At 42.6% G+C, this 10,989-nt stretch overlaps 1 protein-coding gene across 5 annotated transcripts in view; it reads right to left on the reverse strand.

Moving 5' to 3' along the window:
* The window catches only part of FBXO34 (F-box protein 34), a 74,667-nt gene that overhangs the window by 22,417 nt on the left and 41,261 nt on the right, over positions 1-10,989 (reverse strand). For 2 of the 5 annotated variants that reach the window (XM_014064754.2, XM_014064749.2), the window contains exon 2: positions 10,719-10,797. The exons of 2 other annotated variants lie outside the window; for them this stretch is intronic. The gene's annotated coding sequence lies outside the window, so the exon portion shown is untranslated. Of the gene's footprint in view, positions 1-3,521; positions 3,655-10,718; positions 10,798-10,989 lie in introns of those variants that run through there. One more of the 5 variants, XM_014064750.2, reaches the window with a different exon arrangement.

The raw sequence follows: 10,989 nt of genomic DNA on the forward strand, positions 1-10,989 counted from the left end.
TTTTGAAAATGGCATCCATTCCAAAGTGATGTGACCAGCAAAGTTGCCAAGGAACGAAGCCGCCTGTTCTGACTTAGGCTTCCTGAGAGCATGAAGCACACTCCTTGTCCCGACAAAAAACCCTTTTATTAATTTACTGTGAATTCCGCTCATTCACATCCAGCAAAGTCTTTCAAGGGAGGATTTACAATCATAGTCCTTATCTGGCTTGGAGAACTGACAGACCAATATCTGCAAAACTTGGAAGGAGTCTCGGAGAGTCATAAACCAATTAAATGAACTAATTATCTCCTGCAAACTCCACTTCCCTTTTGCTCCTTTTATTTCCTCTGGGAGGGGCCACTCATCGTCCACCTGTGGCCTTACTCCCAAGTCGACCCCTGTTCTTTAGCTGTTCCCTTCATCTGGCAACTCTGCGCATGTGCACACTGGGAACAGGCTCCAGCTGTTCATCTGCCTCACTGATGTCTGACTCTGAAGGCAGCTGATAACTGGCATATGTCTCTGGCCCCCTTGCTGCCTCCGACACAGAGCCCTCATCAGAGCCTTCCCCAGACTCCAGGACTGTCCCATGTTCCTACCCGACCTTTTCCCTGTCTGAATCTGCTGCCAGTTCCGCTGGCCGCTGGTGGACCACAACACAGCCTTCCCTCTTTCCCCAGTGCAAGTTCCGGAACTCCACAGATCTCCACAGACATGATAGCAGTGTCCAAATGTCTCAGGGGTTGCCACAAAGAAGAGAGAGTCAAACTATTCTCCAAAGCACCAGAGGGCAGGACAAGAAGCAATGGGTGGAAACTAATCAAGGAGAGAAGCAACCTAGAACTAAGGAGAAATTTCCTGACAGAACAATTAATCAGTGGAACAGCTTGCCTCCAGAAGTTGTGAATGCCCCAACACTGGAAGTCTTTAAGAAGATGTTGGATAGCCATTTGTCTGAAACGGTATAGGGTTTCTTACCTAGGCAGGGGGTTGGACTAGAAGACCTCCAAGGTCCCTTCCAACTCTTCTATTGTATTTTAAAGGTAAGTGTGCAAATGATGATGGGGTGGGTGGGTAGGAGGTGTGGGACCTGGTGGGGTGGGAAACAGGCCCAATACCTGCGGGGACCTGAGTGTGTGTGAAAGGAGGTCCAAGACTTGGGGGGACCACAAGGGGTGGGAAGCTGACCATGGACAGCTTCAAGGCGTGGGGGAGACCTTGGAAGGCCTGGCACAGCACACGCCCCCCCCCCCCCAAGGAACCCTGTACTCTACTTAACTGCATCATGAACAGCAAAGGTGGGAGTCATTAAGTGAGGCAACTTTGTGACCGTAATAGGCAGGCTGTTTTGAGGACTGACATACATTAAATTGAAAAAAAAAATACCAGTGTTTTGTCTTTTGGCCATTTTTAAAAAGTAGAATTTTATTATTTTCTGCCGCTGAAAATAGGACTGGAATGGTTAAGCATTTTCTTAATTTTGGCAATTGCTTGGGTTTCTTAAACTAAAAAAGTCAAGATTGTGCTGCTGGGGAGTGGGGAGAGGGGGACTTGGGATTGCCAGTGAATATCCTATTATAAAAGATCTAATGACAATATACCTGGATCAAGATTATTCCTCTCTTTTCTCTGATAATTTTCTCCCATAATCTCTTGCTCTTTTTTCCTCAAATCATTCAATACTTTGAAGCATTATAAACCTAGAGGCCCTTCTTCAGAAAACCCATCTATGCATTTAGCTTGGATTGTATAAAGTTGCCAAAACACAACACATTAGTCTACAGAATTACTAATTCATTGACTGATCAGTGAAACTGCCAAATACTCCCAACCAGGGCTCAATGCTACCTTTTCTTTAGTTTTCTAGAACGGGGACCCAACCTTGTCAACTTTAAGACTGTGGACTTCAACTCCAAGAATGCCCCCAGCCAGCATGCGCTGGCTGGGGGAATTCTGGAAGTTGAAGTCCACAAGTCTTAAAGTTGACAAGGTTGGACACCACCTGTATCTAGAATTAAAAAAACCTTATCCAACTAAGAACCAGGCTTGTTTGTTCAAACAAAAGAACACATAACAGCAATTTCTATGGGCACCGCAAGACCACAACACTTCCTTATATCAGTTTTGATAAAACTGCCAGGTATGCAAGCGACACTTAGAGAAAGCATGGAGATACATGGCATCAAGGGACGAGGTGGCTCAGTGGCTAAGATGCTGAGCTTGTCGATCAGAAAGGTCAGCAGTTTGGCGGTTCGAATCCCTAGCGCCACATAACAGAGTGAACTCCCGTTACTTGTCCCAGCTTCTGCGAAACCTAACAGTTTGAAAGCATGTAAAAATGCAAGTAGAAAAATAGAGACCATCTTTGGTGGGAAGGTAACAGTGTACTTTGTGCCTTTGATGTTTAGTCATTCTGGCCACATCACCACAAAGACATCTTTGGAGAGCACTGGCTCTTCGGCTTAGAAACGGAGATGAACATTGCCCCCTAGAGTTGGGAACGACTAGCACATATGTGTAAGGGGAACCTTTAACTTTACGCGGCACCAAAATTCTCAGAGATGTTCTGGGCTGAACTCCAATAATAATAATAAAAAAAAGATTCTACCACCGCTAAGCTATTTTAATCTTATAATGTGTTTGTTTGCAACAAGAAGCCATCAGTGCAAACAACAATGAAACAATAAGATTTGAGTACTCTTTAAAAGCATGCAAATAAAAGCACGGGAAACACCCATGAACTCTCCCGGACGCAAGAGCAAAGAAATGAAGGACGGAGCAAAATAGCAAAATCCTCACAGGGAAGGAAACACGTGTTTCAAATACTGGAGCAGTGAGACTAAAGCCCTAATGTTTCTCGGTTAAAAATAAATCCCTCAAATGGGATTGCTTGTGGGAAATTGTATTTCAGAATTTGTTTGTTTTTTGGGGGGGGGGGAGGGAGGGGAGGGAGGAGGAAATAGTACCTCACTATTATTTCAACGGCCCTGGGGCTGCACACCCTTTTTATGTGTAGCCACTTCTGCAAGCCAGCAATGGGCAGCGTGATTATAGGTTCCCCGCTTCATGGCATGCCAAAGCATATATGCCGTGAGATTTCAAACAATCAGCACAGCCTTCATGGGAGCAAAAGGTTGAAGCCAAATTAAATGGGTGGAGACGCTGTTCCACAACCTTGGAATCTGCTCATAGGATATAGGAAAATATGACCAGTTCCCCTTTTTTCCAATGAATAAAAGGGGAGGGGGGGAGGGAAAGGAGGAGGGGAGCCGGGAAGAGCTCAGTAAACACGAAATGATTCAAAGGGGATAACAAATGAGGCCACGACACTGGAAAACAATAGCAAAGCAAGTGGGAAATATGTACCGTGCTAAAACAGCCTTCTTCCATCTCTTGGCTTGGGATGATGGGAGCGTTGACCCAACTACCTGGAGAGCACCAAGCTGGGGCGAGCTAAAGGAAAGGCTTGACCCCCCCCCCCCCCGCCTTTCCTTTACCCTGCTATGCCAGAATAAAACACTTATCCAAACAAGAAATACCTGCAGCAGGTCATTCCCTCTTCAAGGTCGGTCAGCAGGCAAGCAAAAGAAGCAGCTGATTCATGCCTCCACACTTCTCTTTTGTTTATGCAAGAAGGCTGACACCGGTGAGGTGAATTGCCCCATTCCACTCCCATCCCATCCCTGGAGTTTCAGTCGTGTCAAAAGTCCACCTGCTCTTCACCTGAAACAAAACCCAGGCATCATCCAGGCACTGAAATCACGTCCTTCTGGCTGTGACATCAGTCCGTTACCATGGGAATGAGGAGGACGTTCAGAACCCAGCGTTACAGAACTGCTGCAGGATCAATCAGCAGAGCCTGCTTTTCCACGGCACAAAACCGGCCCAGAGAAGACCGTCTATTAGGCAAAAATATGTCCTTGAAGAAAAGCCACATTCAGATAGTGGGGGGGGGGGAGGGGAGAGACGGCAATTTAAATGTACAAACGAGGACCTAAGCAAAACACTTAATATACTGGGCATACAGAAGTTCCCAGGCTCAACCAGCAGCATTGACTAACCAGCACTGCACTCTCTCCCCTGACATCTTAACAGAACCGTTGTGGGTGGGAATAATAGGCTTGAGATTGCTAGTCAAGGTATCTGAGTCAGTTCACAACAGATGCTTCAAGTGCTTGTTCAGCTGGATTGAGAAGCACCATCATTCCCAAGGTGGGGAGTTAAATAAAGGCTATAAACTATAATTAGAAAAAAGAAAATTAAGCTGTAGAAAGCCTTGATGCACCAAGCTCTGGAAATGTTACTCAGCTCCTCCTTGACAAGTAACACAAATATTAACAGCCCTGAAGGTTAGAAACTTGGTGGTGGTTCGTTGTTTTTTTCTCCAAATGAAAAGCTAATATTTTCAGTATAAGTATGATCTTTATTGTCATTGTACTTAAATACAACGAAATTGGTTTTCAGGATGCCATATTGAACAGAATGACCGTTGGCTTACCTGAACGGTCGTTCTCTGGGCGCTGCGGGAGAGTCCACAATCCCTGTTTTTCATCAAACGAAATACACTGGAGGAGGAACATTTGTGAATTGCTGCTGTCAAATAGCACTCATCATCTGGGGATTAATACCAGTGGGGGAAGAGAAGTTAGGGTAGGGAGGCTGAGCACTGCGGTTTAAGAAATTGTGGTTTTAAATAACTATTTTTAAGATTTGCTTTGCATTGCCCAGAGATTCAATTTAACTCAGGCTTTGTGTATACATTTGCAAAACATCAAATACATTTAGGTGCCATGAGCTTGCTTGTGATAAAATGTTGACAGGGAAGATTTTTCTGGATGAGAATAGAAAATAAAGGAAGGAAGGACAGCGGAATAACATTATATATCCTTCATAAATCCATTCTAGAATGAATCCCAGTTTAAAATGTAGCTGGTCTTTTGAATTTGTTGCCCGGACTTGAAGGCAAATATTCATAAATGCACCATTCTTTCCACTAAAGGTTTTCATTCATAGCCTGAAAATTCTGATTAATTTCAAATTAGTATCTTGTTAAACCATGGGGTGGAAACAGGGATAGGAGGAAAAATAGATACAAATAAAAACAAATAATTTTCTAAATCTACTCAATTGAGTACTCAAGGTAATTAAAAATAAAATATCAAAATAAAATAAAAAGGCAAAACATACAAAACAAATACCGACATAACCATTTAAAATTTGGCAAAAGAGATTCATCTTAATTGCTCTTCTGGAGTGAGAGAAAATATGAATCCAATGTCCAAATCTCTTACCATTTCTAGAACTGTTTGGTTTGGGTTAAGACACCAAGCTAGAAACCAGGAGACTATGAGTTCAAGTTCTGCCTTAGCCATGAAAGCCAGCTGAGTGACTTTAGGCCAGTCATTCTCTCAGTTCAATCCACCTCGTAGGGTTATTGTTGTGGGAAAAATAGAAGGAAGAAGGTGTGTTGGATATGTTTGCTGCCTTGAGTTATTTGTAAAAATAATAAAGGCAGGAAATAAGTAAATAAATGAGGCCTTGCTCTGACACAAAGATGACAATAAATGAAACTTTATGGTTATGAAATATACAACCTCTAGACCATAGGTCAATCTGCCACATGAGCTCTAAGGCACTTAATTTTACCACACTTCCTAAATATTTTCCTTTGCTTTCAGTTGGCTCACCCAATCCAATATGTCTGATGGTCAGAAAGTGTTCCCCAATCCACTATTTGTCTGAGGTGTTGGACCTACCAGATTAATCACTAAAATGTCTGCCTGCCACCTCAGTGTATTGCAAGTGAAAAGCAGGCATATTACAGGAAGTTGCCTGCAGAGCAATCAAAAGTTTTGGGGGCATTTTAAAGAGCAACATATTTATTATTACACAATATTTTGTGATTCAAAAGTTCACCAGATACAGATTCAGATTCAATGTGGCAATGAGTATCAAAATCCAAGTGCCGGTATATCACAGGAAATTGTTTATGGAGCCCTGACACGAAATGATTCAGATTCCATATAACATGTTGGTCTTTGACCCTGGAGAGGGAAATCCTGAATACTTCTGAATTGTAGGCAGACTGACATCTGTAATTTTGAGAAACTTCTTGAATCTGGAAAATAGCTTGTGGACTTTGTCTTTATGAATGAAAATGTTTGATAAGACAGAATCCATGATTAAGACTGAAACCCAGGAGACCAGATCTTCTGGTCAAAGTTCAGCATTACCACGCTACAAGAATGACGTATGTGAAATGAAAGCATTTTCACTGAAAGCCAACCAAATGGTCTCACCAAAGCAAAGCCTTCTGGAAAATATTGGAAAAAGTTCACGCTGAGGTACTTCATCTGCAGAAGACAACAGATCTGGAGCTTGATGTGTTCTGATCTAATTCAGAGGGTTTTTGCGATGCTTGGGACACCTCTTTAAGCATATTCACAGTTTTGAAGATTTTTTTGTCAATAGGGTTGTACTTTCCCTGGAAGTACAACAAGAAAGACAAATCTCCAAGTACAGTGGAACCTCCAGTCATGACCATAATCAGTTCCAGGACTTATGTCGCAACCCAATTTGGTTGTGACCAGAAGCAAGACTGAATGCGCATGCACGTAAAAAAAAAAAGTGGCAGGGAAGGTAAAATTGCCGCGGCTGTGTTTGATCGCCACCCGAGGATGTATTCACAACCAGAGTGAAACATTTAGCAGATTTTTTGGTTGGCACCCGATTTGGTCGTGGTCAGAAGCGTTCATGACCCAAGGTTCTACTGTAGCTGGTTCATCTTCATGTTTTTGTCCCAAGCAAGCAGCCTGGCATTACAAGGATATTCTAATCATAAGGCAGATTGAATGGAAATACATTTTCTTTGATGCAGCGAAAAATCTTTTAGATTTTTATCACCCCTTTATTAATTTATAAGTAACTCAAGATGACATACATATAACAGCCTTTCCTCCTCCTATTTTCCCTGCAACAACCTTGTGAGGTGGACTGAGAAACAGTGACTAGCTCGATATCACCCAATAGACTTTCATGCCTAAGGCAGGACTAGAACTCAATCTCCTGGTTTCTGGGTCAGCATCTTAATCACTATACCAAACTGGCTCTCTGACCAATACTTGTGAGGAGGGGGGGGGGGATGCAGACCATTTACAGCTGCTATCCACTATCAAAGTAGCAGCTGCAATTCAATTTTCAGTAGAGGTTGGCTGATGGTTTTCCATAATACAGAATTAGTCATCCTTTAAATACCACTGTAAGAAATAGTGAACATAGTCTATGTTTTCTCTACAATGAGTCCCCAGGTTAAGGACATCCAACTTACGGACAATTTGTAGTACAAAAAGGCTGCCCATTACTAAGAATGGCAAATGGCGTTCTTCCTCGTGCTGACAAAGCGCTGAAGCCACGCAATCTTTTCAGGAACTGCTGAAGCCACATGTTTTTAATATACAGCCTGTTTTCAGCAATTCTTGGAAGCATTGTGCTGCTTCAGTGCTTCGTCGGCTCAAGGACAATGCTAAACTCCCATTTTTGGCAATAGGCTGTCCATTTGCAAGTATGAATTCTGACTTACATACAAATTTGAGTTAAAAGATTGAGTTAGGAATGGAATTCGTTCTTAACCTGGGAACTAGCTCTGTTTCTATTATGCACAGCACATGACATTTGTATTTGTATTTGTATTTATTGTCACTTATAGGCCGCCCTTTTCCCTGAGGGGACTCAGGGCGGCTTACAACTCATGGGAAGGGAGTGCAAGACAGAGCATAAAATAATATGTGGGTACAAATAAAAATAGCAATAAAACACAACATTCATTCAACATTCGGGTGGGGTGTATGAAGATCTTATCCCCAGGCCTGACGGGATAGCCAGATCTTAAGGGCTGTGCGGAAGCTCTGGACTGTGGTGAGGGTGCGAATCTCTACGGGGAGATCGTTCCAAAGGGTCGGAGCTGCTACTGAGAAGGCTCTCCTCCACGTAGTCGCCAGTCGGCACTGACTGGCGGATGGAACTCAGAGGAGGCCCACTCTGTGCGATCTGATGGGACGAAGGGAGGTAATTGGCAGAAGGCGGTCTCTCAAGTACTCAGATCCACTACCATGGAGGGCTTTATGAATGGTAAGTAGCACCTTGAAGCGCACCCGGAGATCAACAGGTAGCCAGCGCAGCTCGCGGAGGATGGGTGTTATGTGGGCGTACCGAGGTGCGCAACCCAATTTCTGCAGAAAGGACCAAAACCCATTCCTGCCAACCCCAATGCCTTTGTCAAATACTTAGAGCAGTGATAGCTAACCTTTTTATCTTCACGTGCTGAAACCAATGCCCACACCCAATGGAATGTGTGCGACACCCACCCTCTGCACCATGCCGCCCTGCGAATGTGCACACGACCACCACCACCCGTGCTCCCAGCCCCCACCCATTTATAAAGTTGGTTATTTTGAAAAAAAAAGTTTTCTACCCATTTGTTTATCCCTAATCAATCAATCCTTTGGATAGATACACTGGAGGGACTCTTAAACGTCTGAAAGGAAAGGCTGAACTTGTTTGACATGAACAAGAAAATGTTTCAGGAACAATTTATGCAGCTTGGAAAACTGAGCAAAATAAAAAGACCCTAAGTGAATCTGAGGCAGCCATGTAGCAAAGAAATAGAGACTGGCTTTATTCCCTTACAATCAACCTCCATTTCCAGCACACAACCATGTGGCTTTTTAGTGAGGGGAATGAATAAAAAAGCATCACTCCTGATGCAGAAGAATCATCATTTCTCTGGATGGGATTGCTGTGGCACCTTAGCTTCAGGTTTGCCTCCTTCACCAATAAAGAGAAAAGCTCAAATAATTCATAGCCAACAGGGAACTCTTTGGAGGCAGACACTTGCGTTGTTATAACAGGTGGAAAATCTATGGCCTTACAGATACTTTTAAACAACAGCTCTTAGCAGCCCCTAATCAGTATGGATAACTGTGAGGGATGGTAGCATTTGTAGTGTAACAGTATCTGGATAGCTACAGATCCACCACCCCTTTTTAATACATTCCCTATTTTATCTTTCTTGAGTAAGGAAACACATGATACACGAATTCAGGACAGACGTGCCCAACTACTTTCTCTTTTGTTCACACTCAGAATAACTTTGCCAATTTACTTTCTCAGCTGCCTACACATAATCTGTGGGGCGCATCAGTGGTCCAAAAATAAACTACAACAACTTGGTAACACACTAAGACACAAAAATATTAAAACTTCCTTCTGGTTTACAGATGCTCTCCTTGGTATGCCAGATGAGATTCTAAATTCATGAAAGCCAGTAATCAAACAATTAATATCAACTTGTACGGACAATCAATGCCACTGCTTACTAATAGCTGCCAGGTGTGTTCAAGACTTACAGCATCAACACCTCTTAATTCCAACAAGTTACACAGCAACTTTCTTGCACAAAATATGGAACAGTTCAAACAGCTCCTTCTGATCACCTGGCAACATCATCTCAGGACAAGCAATGGTAGAGAAAGGGAGCCTTTGTTTAAGCAGTAAATGAATCTCTTTGAGGTCAGTTTCTCCTAAGTTCCAATAATGCCATAATTACAGAGAAACTAAGCATTGAGAAGCACCTTTGCACTAAGAGCATCTGGAGGAGCAGAGATTCACTCATTCATTCACAGTTAGCAGACTGATTAGGTGGTGAGAAAGTCAGTGCAAGAAAATCCTGCAGACGTGTGATGAATACCTGCTGTGTATGTGGACACCTGTGGTCTCTCGGGAGACGTCAGTTGTTTCATTTATTTCTCACAGCAGTATCCCTGTTCTGAGCTCTAGCAAAATGCTTAGAATACCTCTGAGCCACCACTTCCCAATATTTGCTGGTTTTCTTTCGTTATTATTATTTTTTAAGCAAATGCAAATGTAACCAGAAAGAAGTTTTCATTTTAATACCAAAAATTGATAACAGTGGGGAAAATGCAATGCTTACTCAGTTCTCTTCATGCACCATCCTAATTCAATATATTAATACATTTCTGAGATGGCCCTCATCAAGAAAACCATATCAACACACATACACATGGAAAAGAACTGCTGTAATTTGGTAGCTGATTTTGACAGCTAGAGATGTATTTAGACTATATCTCTTAAAACTTGCTGCTGCTTTGCTAGAAGTGTAGTGTTGCCTGCCAAACATATATGGCCTTCCTAGCAGTTCCTACTTCTCCTGCAATTATAAGATGTGCTCCCTCAGCTTATATTCTTAACAGCATCCTCTTACACATAAAAGTGATTCCAGTGTAACTTTTGCTCTAAAAGTCTTACAGATAATAAGCATTTGCTTAACCATGCCGCGATTTCTCTCCTTTCTAAACTATACTTGCCTTGTAGCCCTGTACAATGCTTTAAAGCTTGGACACAACACAAAAACAATCTCTGAAACCTCACACACAAACCCTGCATTCCTACTTATACATTATACTTAAGACAAAAGTGCAATCAGTAAACTAGCAGCAAATGGTGGGGTTTACTGCCCTAAAACAAACCATGGCTTATTCATTAGATCGTTTTACATCATAAGAAATGGATCATGTTATGATGTAGCATATTTCCAGTTTTGGAGGAATCACTGCACAGGCTAGGACAGATTCTATTCTCCAACCCCAAGGAGGCAATAAGAAATTAATTTGAACTGCTCACAGACACATTTTGGGGGGGGGGGCAAATTTAAGGACTACCTTCAGAAAGCAGCCCCTCTGCGCAGTTTCAGACATCACAGCACTCGCAGTGTTTTATATAATCCTTTGAAGGGCATTTCTGAAAGGCAAATAGGGAAGGGATGAAGTTATAGGCAATTAGCAGACATCTTAATAAAAAAAACATAGCATTCAAGTTACAGGGAATGAGAACAAATGCAGTAAGGGAGGTGGCAGAGGGAACGTTGTGACTAAATTCTCTGGAGGACACAGAGACTGTAAATCAAGGTGGCTTCTCCAACCTGGTGCCTTT

Source organism: Thamnophis sirtalis, unplaced genomic scaffold (assembly GCF_051295495.1).
Source record: "Thamnophis sirtalis isolate CommonGarterSnake01/CBP01778 unplaced genomic scaffold, rThaSir2_p1.2 scaffold_1, whole genome shotgun sequence".
Classification (NCBI taxonomy): domain Eukaryota; kingdom Metazoa; phylum Chordata; class Lepidosauria; order Squamata; family Natricidae; genus Thamnophis; species Thamnophis sirtalis.